We start from the raw sequence: 7,626 nt of genomic DNA, 5'->3' as shown, positions 1-7,626 counted from the left end.
CGCACATGAAAATCAGAACCATGAACCACACCAATTCTAAACACTACAATTCCAACACCTTATGTACCCTATACTAATTTGTATAGCTTTTATGCATGTCCTATGCTACCTTTAAATTTTGCCTAAGGATCTGCATTTTTCTCTCCATCTCTTTTAGCATATCAATTCCAATAAGGACCTTGTTCGTTGGATCACTCTAGTTGATAAGGGTATTGTAACTCCTTCCATAAAGAGCCTCAAATGGGCTCATCTTTATGGATTCCTGGTACCCATTGTTGTACTCAAACTCAACAAGTGGAAGATATTCTTCCCACTTCTTTGGTTGGTGCATCACATACATCCTCAACATATCTTCGAGGATTCTATTCGTCCTCTCTTTTTTCCCGTCCGTTTGTGGATGATGAGTCTTATTGAATGCCAATTCAGTCCCCAATCCTGCAAATAGTTTCTTCCAAAACTTGGAAGTGAACTTGGCATCTCTATTTGAAATGATCTTTCTAGGAACTCCATGCAACCTCACAATATCCCTTATGAATATTTGAGCCACCTCACTAGCTAAATTGGTGGACATGACTACTACAAAATGAACCAATTTCCTTAACCTTTTAATGACCAGCATGAAAGCATTATGTTTCCTAGTTGTTCTTAGAAACCCTGTAATAAAATCCACGGAGATTACCTCCCACTTCCATTTTGGAATGGGAATAGGTTGCAATAACTCTGTTGGGTGCTTACATTCATCCTTCAATTGATGGCATTCAATTCATTTAGCCATGAAATCAGATACTTCTCTCTTCAAATTAGGCCAGTAATAAAACTTTTTTATGATTGTGAGGGTATTTTGGTATCCCAAGGGGTCAGAATATGGCTTAGTATGAAACTCTCTCACTATGAGTCTCTTCAAATCAGCATTGTTGAGCACATAAATTCTATTCTTGAACTTGACTAGCCCATCATTTGTGAGATGATATTCTTCACATGTTTCATCATCACCATCTTGTTGTAGTTGTTATTTTATTTGTTGATACCTCTTGTTCTCCAGTGTTCTTGATCTTTTCTTCAAGATCAGTCCTATAATAACTTATGGTTGCTACATGATTAATTTGAATCCTTCTACTAAGTGCATTGACAACCTTGTTTTCCTTTTCCTTGATGTACTTGATCTCAAATTCGAATTCAATAAGCGTAGCTAGCCACTTAGCTTATCTTGCATTCAATTTAGGTTGCTCAAATAAATACTTTAGTCCTCCATGGTTTGACATCAGTGCGAACCTCCTACCCAGCAGGTAATGCCTCCACATCTTTAGTGCTTGAATAATGGCAGCTAACTCCATATCATGAATCGCATAGTTTGCCTCATGTTCATTTAATTTCTAAGACTCGTAGCAAAATACCTGTCCCTCCCGCATCAAGACTCCATCGAGTCTCTCCTTGTAGGAATTTGTATAGAGCACAAAATTATTATCCGGATTTACAATTCTTAACATTGGCGCATTAGTGAGCAACTATTTTAACTACTCAAAGCTTGTTTCACATTCAATTGTCCACTCGAATTTCCTTCCTTTCCTCTGCAAGTGATAGGATGCCCTATCTTGGAGAAATTTCTGATGGACCTCTTGTAGTATTCTACCAACCCCATGAATGATATGATCTCATTCACATTTTTCGGTGTTGGTCACTCCATGATGGCCTTGATCTTTTTTGGATCAACTAATATCCCATCCTTGGAGACAATGTGCCCCAAATAAACCATCTGGGACTAGAATAATTCACATTTTCCAAGATTTTCATAAAGCTTGTGCTTCCTTAACAATTGTAGCACTGTAGCCATATTTTTTTCTTATTGTTCTTCAGTCCTTAAATATACTATATGCCATCCACAAATAATATCACAAACTTGTCCAAATAAGGATGCAACACTTTGTTCATTAAACACATGAAAGTGGCAGGGGCATTAGTAAGCCCAAAGGGCACCACCACAAACTCGTAATGCCCGTATCTTGTCTGGAAATATGACTTATGGATATCCTCTTCCTTGATGCACACTTGATGATATCCTAACCTCAAATCGATCTTGGGGAAAACTGTTTATCCTCTCAATTGGTCAAATAAATATGATCCACAGTAATGGGTATCTATTCTTGATGGCCACATTATTTAGCTTCCTATATTCAATATATATTCTGATAATACCATCCTTTTTCTTCACAAGTAAGACCATTTCTCTCCATGGAGACACACTTGGCCTTATATAGCCTTTATCCAGCATTTCCTTAAGTTTCAATTTCAAGTCAATTAATTCAAGAGTGTGTATCATGTATGGTGCTATGGACATTGGCGTTGCTCCTGGTATCAACTCAATTGAGAAGTATATCACTCTGTGAGGAGGAAATCCAAGAACGTCCACTGAAAATACATCGGTGTACCACTGAAACATATGATATCTTTTTAGTCTCTCACTTTCCTCTTCCTTAGCATTGCTATTGACATTTTCATCACTAGAAATTTTCACTGCAATCAAAATGCATCCCTTTCTGTTGTTTTTTTTGGCCTACATAGTAGTGATCAGCCTCACTAAAGTAGTCTTTCGCTTTCCCTATAGTACCCTTCTTTCTCCATGCTCATCCAAGCACTCAGTTTCCTTTTCAAAGCAATCAACTTTAGCCTTGTCAGCATACAACCAATCCATGTCGAGCAACATACTATACATACCCAATGGAAGCAAATTAAAATGTGTTATTATTGGCATGCTATCGATCTCAAACACACATGATCTCACGCAATAATTCACTTTTATTTTTATCCCTATTGCCAATTGGACTAGTCAAGGCTTTGCATGTACTGTCTTGTCCAACTATTATTTTTCCACGGGTTTTGAACTAACATAACTGTAATTAGAACCAAAGTCAATTAAAACAAAAATAATATTATTTCACAGCTTACCTTCCATCTCAATGATGGATGCTTGGTGTTCTACCTGAAAATTGTCCACCATTGCATATATCCTAGGCATGTTATGCGCCACATTTCCCACTGTTTGAGCCTCCTGGGCGTTATAAATCTATGGTGTTGCGCCTTTCTGAAGTGGGAAGTCTCTTTTTCGAAGTTTTTCTCCACATGTATAGTGTTGAGAAATCAATGTGTTGTAAATTAGTGTAGATTTATTTGTCATGGTAATTACTTTTGAATGGTTGTTGGCTTCTTATTTAATTTACTATGTTCTACTTCATCAAGGAATTACCAAAAACACAAAATATGAAGATCACAAGAGACAAAGAACATAGAAAATTAGGCTCCAAGCCAGGGCAAAATCCCAAAAGGGGGAAAACCAAAACAACTTCTCTTCTTATAGAATCATATCAAAGTGAGATATCCAACACCCAAAAAAATAGGGCCAATACTACCACAAAGATCCAAAGGAAACCCTCATTTATGCCTTCACAATAGGTCAAAGTCAAAAAAATTCAACGTTGATCAAATTACTGAAATCTTATCAACTCCTAAAATTTTGGCTCCTGATTTTTTGGCCCCGTCAAATTCGACCCTTAAAATTTTGGGCTTGTAATACCTCAAAAAAAATCACAGAACTACGGTAAAAATTTCTTCATCTTCTCTCTCCTTTCACCTCCTCCTTTCTCCTTTAATTTTGTTGGTTTTCCTTCTTATCTAGGAACATAAATCGATGTGCATGATTAGTGAATGAATGGTCTCCAAAATGGTCGATTTTCTCTCTATATATACACATCCAGGAGGTCAAATAGGTGGCTCTTAAAGGACAAATTGACTTTTTAATTCAAGATAAAATATTTTTCTTTTTTCTTGCAAGAAGTCCAAATGGGACTTTGACTTTTTAACTCATAAAAATATTATTTTTGACTCAATGAACCTTATGAGCATCAAGAGCATGCTTTGACTAGAGAAAATAACAATAATATAATTTTATTTTTCTTCTTTATGATTTTACATAAAATACAAATTGATGCAAGTAAAATGATAATTATGAAGACCAAACCTAGTTACTTTTCCAACACTCCCTCTTAACTATGGAGGTATTCATAATTACACAACAGGATACAAGGATATTGTCAAATTGAAATATCCTCATAAGAAGAGTTCATATTGATAAGAATCATCAAGCATCATCATCATAACTAGCATTTTCAATTACAAAATAGCAAGGCCTTGATTGACAAGCTCTAGCTCTCCATTATATTAGAGCACAATGTTGGGAGGCATACATTTGGACACCACCACCACCGCCTCTCAAGGCATATAACTCATCTAAATGTTCACCTGGTATGTCCTTATAGGACTATTCTATCTTGGATTCCAATCCTTAAAGAATATCAGTCCTCTTCGACTACTCTTATCTTGGATACCATGTCCTATCCTCAAAGAGTATCAGTCCTTGGGACTGCTTCCCATCTTGGATTCCAAATCCTCAAGGAGTATCAGTGTCGAATGCTTATCCAATCCTTCATTCTCCCTAATAGTGTCTGCACTAGACTTACAGTCGTTAGTCTAGGCCTAGTTCATGACACATGGAGAATATGGAGTCTTCTCTCAACTAGGGAGAAGATCCTTACTCCCTCTCAACCAGGGATACATAACAAAAATCCTCAACTTGTCTCAATCATAAACGACTTCTTCTCTGGAGATCTAGTTGTAATTGCAGGGATCCTATCTCACATCACATTATATTGATCTTTGACCTTCCTGGATGTCAATTTTTTTACATAGCTCTATCATGTCATCAAGTCAAACATCTTATGGAGCTAAAAAATTTCACAATATATTTTTGTGACAAGATTTTTTGCTTTCATATTTTAAGAAATTATATCCCTTTCCACTAATTAATCAATGTAGATCCAAACTTCTTCACGGTTGCTTGTACATGCTTTCTTTCCTTCATAACAAAATTATGCCCTCATTCTTTTCCATCATTAGTGTTTTCCACACAATCCATGTGTTCCCAAATTGAGTCAGAGCAAACAGTTGTATCATCCAACACATTATCTCAACTGCTATCTTTCTAGCTTTAATACATACTTTTCCAATATGTACTTCCATGGATCCAAACAAAATCCCAAACAAAGGATCTTTCAATCAAAATATCCTTTATTCAAGATATGAGATTCTTCTCACTCCTTTTGTGGTCGACATTCCTTTACAAAGTTCTACTTCATGTTCTTTAGCTTCCAATCATCAATGGTATCTTTATCAGCATCAGTATTGTAAATCAATATGTTGCTTGAATGAACCAATCAGTTGTTGGTATAATGAGATCAGAACTCTTCAACTTATTGCTATAAGGACATTGTCCTAGATCAATCATCTTCCTTTTGATCATGACCTTCGTTTGGATTTCTGCCAAACTTCAATTGTTTTTTTTATCCAAGATCTTTACAGGTTCCTCTTTCTGTAATCTTCATGCTTTTCCACGTTCTCCCAAAATATTTCATCTACTAGTCAAGCTTTAGATAGATATTGTCTTGACCTGCGACCTTTATTAAAAGACCAAGAAACAACAAAAAAGGACGAGGCACAAAGATAATAAACAAGGAGATATAAATTACTTATCTTTTGAGAAGGATTAGCTCCCTCTTAATCTAAGACTTGTTCACCAACCTTTTTCTCACATTAAACTTCAAGGGTTATATCTACCTCTAATAGTGGACATGATTAGATAAGGTTTTTCTCCTAGGGTCTTCTTGATCCAAGCTAAGATAGGGTTCACAAACCCTAAATGCTAAAAGTCGTCAAGACCTTTCAATTTTCAAAATGAAATGTAAAAACCCTATAAATATCATTAGAAAAGTATCTATAGAAAAGACTTCAAATGTTAATGATATATATCTACACAAACCCTTTCTAAGATGCATTATTATCTTTGAAGAGATCAATATCTTAGCATTAGGATGGATTGAAAATGAACATAGTCTATACATACCTCTTTTAAAGTTACTTGTTCTCCATTATAGCCTTTGATTATGGTACTAGATTGCTCACACTGCATTCAATTTTGTCCACACAATTGAAGTCTTATATAGCTTTAAAAAGGTTGAACATAGATCTCAATCCTTCGTCCTAAGATATGAACCATAGAAATTTCTATGCAAAGTCTTATGATTCTCATACTTCAAGATTAGACAGGTTAGCTTCATGGTGAGATCCATTCTTCTATTATGTATGGGGAGGGAGGTAACGAGGTTGATTCATATGCTAAATTTGGATTTCAATTATGTCAAAATACTACTACACCCAAGTCTTATATACTTTCTTAGATAGGTATACTTCTTATGAACTTCATATATTATCCTTGCTTCGGAAAGATATGTCATCACCTCTTACATGGAAAATTTTGTGCCTTAACGTTGCATTCTATAACCAGGATAGGAATTTGGATAAGTAGTGATGTCTCAGGTATCTTGTAGAAGGAATAGAAGGCTTGGGTGCATGCCATTAATAGTACCCCAGAGAGCTCGTATGTATGCTTCAGAATGGTTTGTACAGCTGTGAAGATTCTTTACATCTCATATAGAAAGTGTGACACATGAAGTTTATTATGTCATCGTAATATAATGTCACAGTAAGGTTCAAATGTTTGTCTCTTAACTTGCACTACTTCAAAGAAGTATAGTAGAATAATGTCACAACATGCTAGGGTGCTTGTATGTTTGTCATAATTTTGTATCATAGGAACTCAAATCATAAAGATAGAGAGTACACAGACAAAAAAAAAAAAAAAAAAATCATATGTGTAACCTTAGACTATTATCTAGCCATTATTCTCTCAAATTTTGTTGCCTTGAACATGTAATTCTTCAAGGATTTTTGTGGCTTACATTAATATTTAAATTACCAACAAACAAAGAAGTGTTCTTTTAGAAGAAATTGAAAAAGCGTCATCTTAGGTTCGGATCTTTTCATAAATATATTCCCTCAATCATAGATTTAGATGGCTCCTACAGAAGTTACAAGTTTGTATTTGTCATGTATGATTTTTGTCTCTGTCATTATAAATTCTTGAGAATCGATGTAGACTATCCACATAAAACAGTTCTCCCAATTTTTGAATTTAGATGCTTCATTTTTCTGCTTTCAATTGCATAGAATATATTGATTTTTCATAAACTCGACCTTCAATCTGGAGTAAATGGTTAAGAGGTTTCATTCTTTGCACGTTCTTCCATCTTTCTCCATAAATCTCAAAGAATGCTCAAAATTATAGAATACTTGAGTGTAATCAAGTTTAATTGATCATGACTACTTGCTTTTGCAAAAGAAGAGAGAAACTATCAAAGTATTGTTTTTGCTTTCAAGGATGTCCTGAAGTGATGGCTGCTACAATGATTGTTTTCAAAACCTTTTCCTTTGTCATTATAGAGGGAGAAATAATTGTTGCTATAGTGCCCCCAAATGTAACTATTGCAAATTTGTTTAGAGGATGAGTTGACTACTATAGGAGTTTCTTCAAATAGGATAGCAACTTGTGATATTCCAACTACCTTCCCTTAACCTTAGCTCTGAAACCATGTTGAGAAATCAATGTGTTGTAGACTAGTGTACATTTATTTGTCATGGTACTTACTTTTGAATGGTTGTTGGCTTCTTATTTAATTTATT

The sequence above is a fragment of the Pinus tabuliformis genome, chromosome 4_1 (genome assembly GCF_031772625.1).
Source record: "Pinus tabuliformis cultivar Carrire ecotype Pingquan chromosome 4_1, CPIR1, whole genome shotgun sequence".
NCBI classification, from domain to species: domain Eukaryota; kingdom Viridiplantae; phylum Streptophyta; class Pinopsida; order Pinales; family Pinaceae; genus Pinus; species Pinus tabuliformis.
The sequence above is the reverse complement of the archived record's forward strand: the minus strand, read 5'-3'. Positions refer to the sequence as shown.